At 31.9% G+C, this 12819-nt stretch overlaps 1 pseudogene; it reads right to left on the minus strand.

The window, feature by feature from the left end:
• Positions 1–531: 531 nt before the first annotated feature.
• The window catches only part of LOC138823728 (NAD-dependent protein deacetylase sirtuin-1-like), a 43615-nt pseudogene continuing 31327 nt past the window's right edge, over positions 532–12819 (minus strand).

Consider the following 12819-nt stretch of genomic DNA (forward strand, 5'->3'; position numbering starts at 1 on the left):
TGTGGTAGTTCTAGTGCTTGAACTTGGGGCCTGGACGCTGTCCCTAAGTGTTTGTATTCAAGGTTGACACTCTACCACTTGAGTCATACCTCTACTTCAAGCTTTTCTGGCTTTTTTGGCAGTCAATTGGAGAGAATAGTCTTACAGAATTTTCTGCTGGGTCTGGCTTTGAAACAGAATCCTCAGATCTTGGTCTTCTGTGTATCTATGATGACAGCAACAGCACAAAGCTTAAATGCTAGTATTTAAAAGCATATTAATTATTGGTACTTTTCCAGTCTCATGCTTTTCAATTAATAGGTAGAATCCTTAGGGTTGGAGCAATGGTAGTTTTGGAAAGTATCTCACTTCTACTGAATGAGCCATGTCTGCATCCAGCAAGATTCACATGAAGGACTTTGAGGATTAGGAATCTTCTAGAAGACTGATGGATAGAATGAATCCCTCCAGGTACCTTCACAGAGGAATGAAGCCACCCCCTGTGCAAAAGTGTCAAACCAGGCTTGTCACAGTGAGGTGACAGAAAAAAAATTACAGTTGTTTTCGTGAATCCAAATCATCTACACAAAAAACAAAGAAATCAGGCAGGTGAAATAGAGAAGACAGAAGAACAAATATCAGCTCAAATTATAAAAAACAATATTTAGAAAATTAGAAACAATCTCAACAATGGTTAATATTTAATAAAAATGAGTTAATTTGAATTAGATGATTATCACTACTGACATTTAAAACCAGAAAAAGGCATAAAAAACTGTATTGTTACAATGTAACAGCTGGGCACCAGTGGCTCTTATAATCCTAGCTCTTTTATAATCCTAGCTACTCCGGAGGCTGAGATCTGAGGATTGCCGTTCAAAGCCAGCCCAGGCAGAAAAGTCCCAGTAAGATTTACCTCCAGTTAACCACCAGAAAACTAGACGTGGTGCTATAGCTTGAAGTGGTAGAGCTCTAGCTTTAAGCAAAAGAACCTCTGTACAGCACCCAGGCCCTGAGATCGTGCCCCACAACCAAACAAAAAGCAGAAAAACAAAAAAAATTAAAAATACAACAACAAAAGAAAATTAAGAGACAGGGCTGGGAATGGAGCTCATTTGTATAGTGTTTGCCTAGAATAAGGGAAACTGAAATAAATAAATAAATAAATAAGAAATAAAATAAATAAGAGTCAGAGGACAAAAGTTAGTATATTGGGGAGATAAATAAAGGAAATCTAACATAAAAAGAAATATCTGATGAAACATACCTTCTGTTTAGAGAGATGATATGGAGAAAATAATTTCATGTCAAACTAACTCAAATAAGTAAAGCAATCAGACTTGGTATTTGCAAGGTGCATACTTGCATAGGTGAATCTTTCCTTTCCTTTTTCAAACTCAACTAACTCAGTCTCCTCCTTTTCTTACATGCATATTGGCCAATATTCTTCTCTGCATCAGGAAGAATGTGAGTTGTGTCATCTCCCCTGGGGGTCTCTTCTTCTCTGCACCTATCTACCAGCAACAAAGTTTCTACCTGTAAAAGGATGAAAATAAATCCAAGAATAAAGGTGGATCCAAAAGAATAATATAATACACTAAAATAAAACCTCTAACAGCTAAAAGAAAAGATATTAACCACATAGATTCGTGGAGGTAAAAAAGAGGAAATCTATGTAAAGGCAAAAACTCATTAATTAACACACATAAACCATTTGTAGGTTCTTATTGATGAATATAACATAGTCAAACAATTGAGAAATCCTGAAGAGATGATTATGAATATAATAAAATGTGAAATTCTAACAACATCAAAGGTTATTTTGGGAAGGTTAATATCTTAAAAAGAAGGAACAGATTAAAATTTGAACAGAGAAAGAAGAATTTTATGTAATGACAAAAGAGACACTTTTGTAATGTCTCTTAAACAAGATGATAAATATTTAAATGAAGAATGACACAGGAGGAAATTTTAATATAATTACAACGAGAATGATCAGTTTTTTACTAGGAACTGAACCGCATTTTTGTGCATCTAGTGCACAAAAATGAAGGACAAGTAAGATCTGACAGATGTGGTGTAGAATCTGCTGTTCCATAAAAGATGCAGGGCACTGACATCGATTACAGTGAAAACAGGGATTATACCATGGGGGAACAACATACAAGAGAAACAAAAGAAAATCACGTATTACATTTTAGAAACATTAAAAACAATAGCAAGAAAGAAAAAAAAAACCCAAGTTGTGTACCTATCTTGGGTTTCATTTCACTTAAATGGGGAAGAGAAGGGAAATAACAAAATGCTGAAACAAGGATACAGCATGACCCATTGTAACAAGGAGAGATACAAGACACTAGGTAAGAACAAACTTTACAACTTTGGGGGGAGGGGAAAGTTGGGGAGTTGGGGAGGGAAGGGATGTTAGGGAAAAAACAAAGGAGGAGGTAATAATGCTCAATAGGAAATGTATTTATTACCTTACTCATGTAACTGTAACCCCTCTATACACTATTTTTACAATAAAAAAATAAAAAATCTGCTGTTCTTTACAGGTAAGATATAAAACACCAGATCCTGAGTCTGTATTTTTTAAGTCCATGCAGCATTAATAAAACTCAAAAACAAATTTGGCCATAAATAAGTTTTCCACCTAACTAAAAGATAGCTTCATTCTTTAGTCATAATCCAATTAAGGAAGAGAAAAAATAAGTAAGTATGATAAATTTGTTTTATTTGTGCTAGTATCAGGCCTTGGGCTTTCCTTAAGCTTTTTTACCACTCATGGCTAGAACTCTGTCACTTGAGCTATACCCTGTCTTACATTTTGTTGGTTAATTGGGAATGGGATTTTTAAATGCAATTTTTAATCAGATAAGAATACATTACTCTCTCCCAGTTTTTCCTTTCATTCCCATCCATCAGTGTGTATAGTTCATTTTCAACAGTGTCTGGTGAGTACCGCTGCTGCATTTGTTCACCCTTTGTCCCACCATTTCTGTAAGCCCATATACACCCAAAGACAGAAGGAAACAAAACAAAACAAAACAAAAGGAAACAAGAGGGTTTTTTCTTTGTTGCTGTTTTTGAAGATGGAATCTTATAATAGTGTTCTGACCAGACTGGTCAGAAACTGAGACTTCAGCCTCCTAGGTAGCTAGATGATAGACATCAGCCACTGGTTAAAGTAGTCAATTTGGTTGGAACTTTAATAAATGTACAGATACAGCAAACAACATATCAAGGAATAAACAGCTAAAACTTAAATATCCAGAAAAGAGTACCTTAACTTCAATGTTATAATATTGGTAGGAAACTATACTGAAAAGTTTTAAAGACTCACCAGAAATTTAATATCAAAAGTAAATAAACCAGAAAATATACTTATAGAACAAAGCAACTTAAAAACATGATAAACATGATAGGAAAATGTTATACTAGATCAAACATAATGCATTATTTTAAGGTGGAGTTTATTTCAGAAATATGGATTGATTGTATCAATATTAAGTAGGTAATCTAAGAAACTACTAAACGAAACGAACTAATTGGATAAAAATTAAACACTGCTGTGTGCTTAAGGTAAGTCTGATGCATTTTTAACATAGACATTGACTACAGGTTTTAAAACAAATAGAAAAAAATAAGTCAATTAAAGGAAATTCCAAATTCCAGCAGCAATATACCAGCACTGAAAACAACAGAAGTTTACATTTCAACTAAGTGAATAAGCTGCCTATTCTCATTATTACTAATCATTGACTTAAATTCCTTAGCTAATACAAAATAGCAGAAATTTGAGGAAAGAAATGAAACTGTATTTTTGTTTCTATTTATTATGTATGTCTGAGAATACAAAAGCAATAATCTACTATAATTTAAAGAACAGATAAATAATATTAAATAGACAATTTTCTCTCATAAATTTAAATACAATAAAAATTAAACAGCCTTTTCTTTATTGGCAATAAGTACCCAGAAATATGGAACAAATAATAATAAAGAAGTATTAAATAGGAAACAATTAAATACGCCAGAACACCAATATAAAGAACAATGAATGGACTGGAATAACATTTTCAGTTTCCATAATATTAAGATGTTCATAAATGCAATTCTAATGTGAATTCAAATAGTGTTTTCTGACATCAATATAAATAAGATAATTTTACACCTAATATTGAAGAATAAATGCAATATTATCCTGCAATCATATGAAGAAAAAGAATATTTAGAAGAAAACATCAAAAAACCAATATGATGAAAGGACACTTTTGAAATATATTTTAAAACATCCTAGTGTCTAAGAATATATGTTGCATATTGGAGTTATTAAATAGTATTGCCATAATTGGCTACTAACAAAATGTACAAAAGAAACTGTTATAATAATAAAACAAATCAGAAAGTAGAAGGAGATTCTATGGGTAGGAATTTAGTTATACACATTTACATAAATGGGATGTTATGACATCATTAGGCAAAAATAAAACAAGATTTAGAAGAACTCTTGTTACAAATATATATTTTTGTCCACTACTGAACTCTAAATTTACTATGTTTACATAAATATGCATATAAGATTAGACAGAAAAATAGGTAATCATACATGTCATTATTAAGATGTTTCACAGATAGAAAGATAGATAGAAATATAAGGAAAGAGAAAGGAAAAAAGGTAAAGATTACTTTGGAAAATACCACTCAATCATTATAGACTTTCATATGGTACTTAAAAGTTTAAATTTAAAAAAGTATGTACTTGTGTTAAGATAAATTTGAAAAAAATATTTGCTATGAGATTTACAGTACAATTGTATTTTTAATTACTAAATAAAATATTGTTTATAAACTAAAATTTACAAAGAAAATACTTAGGGGTTCACTCAATAATATTGAAGAGCACCAATTGATGGAAGATAATATTTAAATTGAATACACAAGATAATATTTAAAGTATTTTCAAATAGCATTTCTTCAAAGAGTAAATCTAATATTCAGAAGAAAATATTTAGTGTTTAGAAGAAAATGTTACAAGTAAAAATGGGTTATAAGCATAAAAAGCATTAAAGTAATCAGAGATATGTGTAAGGAAACTCTGGCTTACTCCAGTAATTCGAGCTATTATTATCTAAAATAGTATCTTATCTAATAATTTCTTATTCTATTAATTGGGAGGCTCATATTGGAAAGGTTGACATTTGAGCCCTGGCAAGGTTAAAAGCTAATGAAACTTCCTTCTCTGTTACCCTACATAGATAGGAAGATTTATATAGGGAAATTGTGTTGGTAGTCTAGCAAGGAGTAAGAAAGACCTGTCCCAATATAACCAGCAAATATCAGGATGGGAGGCATAGATCAGTAGGAAGAGTACCTGCTTAGTAAATATGAAAACCTGAGTTCAAATCCTAGTACTGTTGGGCAAAATAATGTATGACCACACTTTCTATATCTGAATGTGGATAATGTATTTTAGTTCTTTGGAAATCATTGTATTCTATCTGGCTTCTTACGTGTGTCAATGCTAGTGGATAAGAGAACAAATTAGCCTCACCTCCAAAACATTTATCTGAAAGAACTCAGTCAAGAATTCTTCATGGAATTACCTATATGGCACATGACATTATATGAAACTAAAATAAACTTTCTGAAATGGGTTTGTTTTTACTTACAAAATCACTAGTTTCTTTGTTCCATTAAGTTAAAATAAAACTGTGTATTTCCTAGAGACATTTTTTGTTATTCTCAACTTTTGTAGCTTATTTTCAACTTTATTAAAATATAAATTTCAAATAAAATTGCATATATTTATATTGTCCAAAATGATGTTTTGATGCATGCATGTATATTTCCTCCCATTTCTTTAAATAGGAATCAAGTAGTTGTATAAGGAGAATTATTTTGGTATATCTCTGTATACATACAGTGTACCTGGATCTTACTCCTCAATCACTCTCTCTCTTCTCCCTCTTCTCTTCCCAAACCAATTCTACTAAAGTTGACTGTTCCATTTTCAAATATGTACATAAAATAATTTGTCCATATTTAGTCTTCTTCACCCTCTGTATTCTCCTATCCCCTTCTCCCATTAGTGCCCATAAGCAGGACAAAAATTTACATTCCTTTTTTTGGTGGGGGGGGGGGGGGAGTCCGGTCGTGGGTCCTGAACTCTGGGCCTGGGCACTGTCCCTCAGCTCTTCAGCTCAAGGCTAGCGCTCTACCACTTGAGCCACAGAGCCACTTCTGGCTTTCTTCTTTTTGCTTATGTGGTGCTGAGGAATCAAACCCAGGGCCTCATGCATGCAAGGCAAGGGTTCTACTACCGGGCCACCTTCCCAGCCCCAGAATTTACATTCTTGTCATTATTATTATTATTTTTAATGTATGCTAATTTTCAAGAGATTTTTACTTTAGTATTTCACATTAGCATATACATTACTTTAATTATGTAGATGAGTTCACTTATTCTCACTTTCCCCATCCCCAGTACACCCATTGTTCAATAGCTTCCAGTGAGTTTAATTTTGCCATCTTCACTCACAAATGCAATGTATTTTGGCATTGTTCAACTTCTTACATTCGCTTAATTTCCTCAATAATTTAATCAGTCCAGACATACATTGCCTATGTACCACACACCAGGTCTATCACTACGGATACAAAGATGGATAAAAGAACCTGACTGAAAGGAGTTCCAATTCACTAATGAAAATAACTGGAGTAATTTACAAAGATTTTTGTTGTTGTTTTGATTGGTTGTGAGACTTGATCTCAGGGCCTGGGCACTGTCCCTGAGCTCTTTTGCTCAAGGCTAGCACTTTACCACTTTGAGTCACAGCTCCACTTCTGGTTTCCTAAGGGATAACTGGTGTTAAGAGCCTCAAGGACTTTCCTATTTGGGCTGGCTTCAAATGGCAATCCTCAGATCTTATCCTCCTGAGTAGCTAGGATTACAGGCATGAGCCACAAGCACCAGGGTACAAATATTTTTATATACAGAAAGCATTATTGAATCTCAAAGACAGCTAAATAAATTTTGAGTGTGTCAGGAATAATCTTCAGATGGTAATTCAACCTAATTTTCATCATGTATATTTCCTTGATAATTTTTCTTCAATCTTATATGAAAAATGAATATGAACCTACCTGCCTACCCAGCAAGGAATGAAGTGCAGAGTATAGTTGACCAATCTTTTCACAATGTAGAGAGCAGAGAGTGAGGGATAGAAATGCAGGAACAAAATGAGTTCTCTTTCTCCACTCTGTCTAAACTACAAGTCAGCTAGATAATGAATATGTGAAGGGCTGGATTTGTTTTTGAAATAGAAGCAAGAATAGCTGGCAAATTTAAGGGGAAGAAAACAACACACACATGTATATAAGTATGTATATCAGTTGAAGTGGTAGGACATTTGCCTTGAAAGAATAACTGAAATGCACATTAGATAAAATAAGTTGAAGGTAGAAAAAAACAAAATTATTTAAGATTATATTGATTTAGGGACTTAGAACCTTAAGTCAATACCAAAAAAAGGTTAAAAGTCCTGCTGACTTTGCCTTCCCAATTCATCAGTTGAATTTTGCAATTGATTTTGAATAGTTGATCTTGCTACTCTGTTTTTCGAGTCTGGTCTTCTGCTACAGTAGGTCACTTTCATTTTCCCCCAATCTGATAACGTTTTATAGGTCAAATGTGTGTTTCTCTGTAAAGTTTACATGGGATAAGAGTAAAATTTTGAATGTAGTTAAAAATTCTGCATCCAATTACTAGTCCCTTTGGCAATTATTATTTACCGAAGACTTTGACATGTGTTTTCTTCTATCACTAAAACATACTTTGAGAGTTAAAAAAAATAAATTTCAAAAAAAATACAGTAGCCGGGCGTTGGTGGCTCACGCCTGTAATCTTAGCTACTCAGGAGGCTGAGATCTGAAGATCGCGGTTCAAAGCCAGCCCGGGCAGGAGAGACCTTGAGACTCCTATCTCCCATAAACCACCAGAAAACCAGAAGTGGTGCTGTAGCTCAAGTGGTAGAGCGCTCGCTTTGAGCTGAAGAGCTGAGGGACAGCGCCCAGGCCCAGAGTTCAAGCCCCATGACCAACAACAACAACAAAAAAAATACAATGATTAATTCACCACATTATTCTCTCTTTTTTTTGTTAACTATCCAAGTGGAATTGAGTTCTGGAAATTTAATTACTTTCTTGTAATTTACAGCCACGTTACCAGTTAACAACATTTACCACAGAACTACACTTCATTTTTACGTGAATCCAAAATGAGTTACTTTTTTTTAAGTTGAGAAAAGGGGGAGGACCTTAGAAAATGAGATTTGTAGGATCAAGCTAAGGTAAATATGTGCAGAAAGAAAGTGAGAAATAAGAACATTTGTGTTCTGGCTACAAAGTAAATTGGTATTATTTCTTCCATTTAATCTTATTGTCCATAATTCCCATAACATATTGTTGAAATACTTATTTAGATATATTTTTTGCAAAAGAGTTTCAGATTTCTGTTTAATTCTGCAAGATAGAGTTCTGAAATTATTTAATATTACAAAGAAAATAGTGTCATAAAATGACCAGATTATTTTACTAACATTATCAACCTATGAATATTTTGTATATATATTCTTAATATATTTTACCTATATTTGTGTAACTACAGTTAATTACATTTATTTTAAAATGTAATTCTTATTGAGATTGAAAGATCTGATTTACCTGATTCTTGAGTCAAATTTTAAATTATTTACCGAGCATTTGAAGTAAATGTAAAATGTTATCAAATTGAAATTTTATATGAAGTTAGATGAATAACTTTTCATGAAGTCTATGCATGATGACAGCAGATAGACTTTTGCTTACCATTATGATATGGAAACATGAGAAGGAAAAATACATTCTGTTCTGCACCTGTCATTAACAAAAACATTGCATGTACGGCCAAAGGGAAAATTCATGAAACAGAAATAAAAAGAAATCATTGGAACTGTTTTCAAGACAGCCATTGATTAACTTAACTTGTCCTTTCAAACTTCCATGAAGACAGAATTGGAACAGTGCACAAAGAAAACTTTCCCAAATTTGGAAAGAGTTGATGCTGTAAAAACAATGTGGGAATTCTGTAAGTGAAAACTATTTCTTAAAAATATAAAGAAGGTAGTAGGTTAAGTCAAATTATCTAGAATTAATTTCAGGATAATGATTGATCCAGTTATATAATTATTTTCCATAGAGATAAGTCATATGTGTAACAATAAATGATTTTTATCAAAATTATTATCATTTTTTAGAAATGCAATAAGCCCAGACAGAAAAGTTAAATTAGGCATTGGCTGTTCTCCCTAGCAATTCTTAGGGAAATAAATCTTACTTAAATAGGTAAAATTATATTCTATTTGAAACTAGTTCTTTTGTTCCTTCTCATGAATTTTTTAAATAAGAAAAGAACATTAAATGTTCTTCAGATCCCCTTTATAGCATTGTGGAAAAAAATTATTGAAGTGTGAATGGTGGTGCATGCCTGTAACCCTAGCACTTGGATTCTGAAAACTTGAAGCCAGCCTTTGAAATGAAATGAAACCCAACGTATGTATGTAGCATATATGTTCTCCAGCTTAATCCCCATCATTGAGCAGAAGATAATTAGTTGATGCCAATGCCATGTATTAAAAAACTAATGAAATGATAAATCTATGAAGCCAATGAGTGTCATCTGTGAAGTAGATTTTTTCTCATTTTTGTTTGCCTCCAAATAACAGAGCAAGAGTGCCAAACCTAAAATAAGAGCTGGCTTAATTAAACTAAGAAACAACCTGTCACTTGAGTTAGGTCAGTCAGAGGAATATTAAGAAATGAGGATGCCAGGCAGAGATTAAAGACAGTGGACAAATCCAGTGAAGCAGCTATGAGGCAGCTGAGATCACAGTTAAAATAAAATATTTATGTGTAAAATGGCACTAACCATAAGGTCAATGGTACAGCAGTTTTATTTAAATTAAATCTGATAAGTGTCTTTACAGATGGTAAATATCTAAATATTATCCTAATTTTCCTTTAAATGTAGGAACAATAAAGTCCAGTATATTCATACTTGAGTACTATGTTATTTTGACATATATTTGTAGACATTTAAATAGAAGCTAATTATGTTTGTGTGCTTTTTGCTAGGTGTAAAATTCATTGACTTGATTAAAAAAAAGACTCAGTAAAGACATATTTAGATAACCAGGGAACAAAGAGTTGAAAACAACTAGTATGTTTTCAAAGAGAACTTGGGGTCACAGCATAGAACAGATGTCAAGCAATGAATGACAATAAGATCAATTTAATTTTATAATGAAAAGAAGTTATCTATAACAGTGGTTTTACAACAGCTAGATGATAGTCATCGCAAAATAATTAGATTTGACATCAAAAGATGGAGATGAAAAATGTTATTAGTAAGATAAAACACAAAAGGTAGAAAGTGCAAATTTTTTCACATTAAAGGAATGAGGAAGGTTAATTAGGAACAAGAATGAAAGAAGAATATTAATAAGAATTTGAAATCATTCAGACCATTGTTGACAAACTAAAACAAAGGTGAATCAAATGTGTCCATTTACTAATATCCACATGTAAATCTCTCTCTGATTAAAGAACATGGAAGTAGTGATGAGAATTTATTATGTACCTATTTTATAAGAATATTTAAAGAAATGATAGTAATTAATACTTTAAAAGGTTGTCATTTACTGAGAAGACATTAGGTATCTATGTATGATTATGATTACATTCCCACAATATTTATCCAAGTCTATACAATAATTGAATCTCTGTACAAGTTTCTATTTTTGGTAAGCCTTGAATAAATATCAACAACAAGTTTGCCAGGGACAAGAAATACTCTTTGAACATACTTCTTTGGGCAATATTCTTGATAGTAGATTCCCAACATCCAGAAAGTCTATTTCTGCTAGAAAAATAAGAATAAAATAAAAAGTGAAGACCAAATTATACCTGTTAAATGGAAAAGTTAGTGACATATTTTTTCAGGTCAGAATTTACAGTACTTCATAATAAAATGCATTTCTTTGAAATTTTATATTCAATCTTACTTGAATATTCCAAAGTTGCATTATTGAAATGAGGTACTCAGATATTTTTAAAATCATGTTTTATTGATTTGGTTAACTAAAATATGGTTTTATTTCCCTTGGGTATTCTATTATTTAGTAATTCAGTCTCAAATGGAATGTCTATACTTTCCCCTGTAATTTTATAAGATTTCTGGCTCAAATAGAATTTGTCAATGGTAAACTGACTTTTATTATCTTCTACTCACCTTACTTTTTATTCAATGGGCAATAATTGACAAGAAATATTTTCTAAAATATTAAAACTGATTTTGAGTTTCTTACATTTGCTTCCTAATTTAGAAAACGAGGACTATGAAGATAAGATAACTAATGTGATAATTAAACAGTGCCTCAACATATGAATCCAGCCTGGGCACAAAATATTTTTAGACATAGCTACTTACGTTAGTACTACCTGAGTACCAAAGGGTTGCTTTAAGGAATGAATTATTTTATCATAGATCACAGTTTTATCATAGGACACAGTTGAAATAAAAAGCAGACTACAAGATAGCTAGTGTTAACCATGAAAACAAATATGAAATAACAATATATGAATAAAAATTTATTTGAACTGTAATCTAGTTAGACAAAATGTAAACTACCTTTAAAAAATATTACCATTAGTCCATTAATTACATTGACAGCATTTCACAATGTACTATATGCTGGCCACTATGAAAAACCTACAAGCCACATGCCCTCTGGGAGTATCAATGAAATTTAATTGGTTTTACTGAAAATAAATGATTGTAATTTTTATGCCTAGGTACCCCCATCGAAAAAGCAAACAGAGAGGGTGAAGGAATATGAACAGAGTCAAAATACTTTACATGCATGAGATGGATCAATAAAGATTGTTTGGAATTGTTAGGGGAGAAGGAGAAGGTCAGGCATGTTGAGGAAGGTACAAGATGGGGTGAATCTGGTCAAGGTCAAGGTATATTACATGCAAATAGAAACATGTCAACGTAAAATTTCCTTGTAAAACTATTGTTGTCAATGAACACATGAAGAATTTAAAAAAATGCATGTGGATATTATCTTAATATAATAAAAAAGCTACATGTGAACAATATAAATTGCTTTCCTTGCAGTTTACAGGAAGAATTCTAAACTTTGAATAAACTAATCTCAATCATAGAGAATTAAAAAAATAAAAAATTAAATCCTCTGATTTGCCAAATATGAATGAAACTCTAGATCATTATGCTAAATAAAATAATCCAGGTGGAGGGAAACAAGTTAGCACTTCATATCAGTCATATGTGAGATCTAAAAAAGTTGGTATCTTAGGTGTTGAGATATAGTGGCATTTATCAGTGGCTGGGGAGAAAGAGGGAACACAGAAATGGAATATATCCATGGGTATGAAGTTACACATAGGAGTAAGAAGTTCTTGAAATCTATTTAATCATATACTTCAAGATAGTCATAATATACTGTATATTATCCAAAAGCTCAAAGAAACACTTTGAAAAGTTTTCATCACTAAAGAATGATAAATGTTGAAGAAGATAGGTTTGTTTGTTAAACTGGCTAATCATTGCACAATATATCAGACAAATTGTTATTTCATCCTACTAAGATGTGTAATTTTACATTTTCAGGTAGAAAGCAAATTTAAGAAACAATTTTCCAAAAATAATTTCTTCAGTGTTATAACATTTTAGATGCTATAACTTAAATTTATTATAAATTATTAATTTCTGTAACA

The sequence above is a fragment of the Dipodomys merriami genome, unplaced genomic scaffold, assembly GCF_024711535.1.
Source record: "Dipodomys merriami isolate MVZ:Mamm:240054 unplaced genomic scaffold, mDipMer1.0.p SCAF_1, whole genome shotgun sequence".
Classification (NCBI taxonomy): Eukaryota; Metazoa; Chordata; class Mammalia; order Rodentia; family Heteromyidae; genus Dipodomys; species Dipodomys merriami.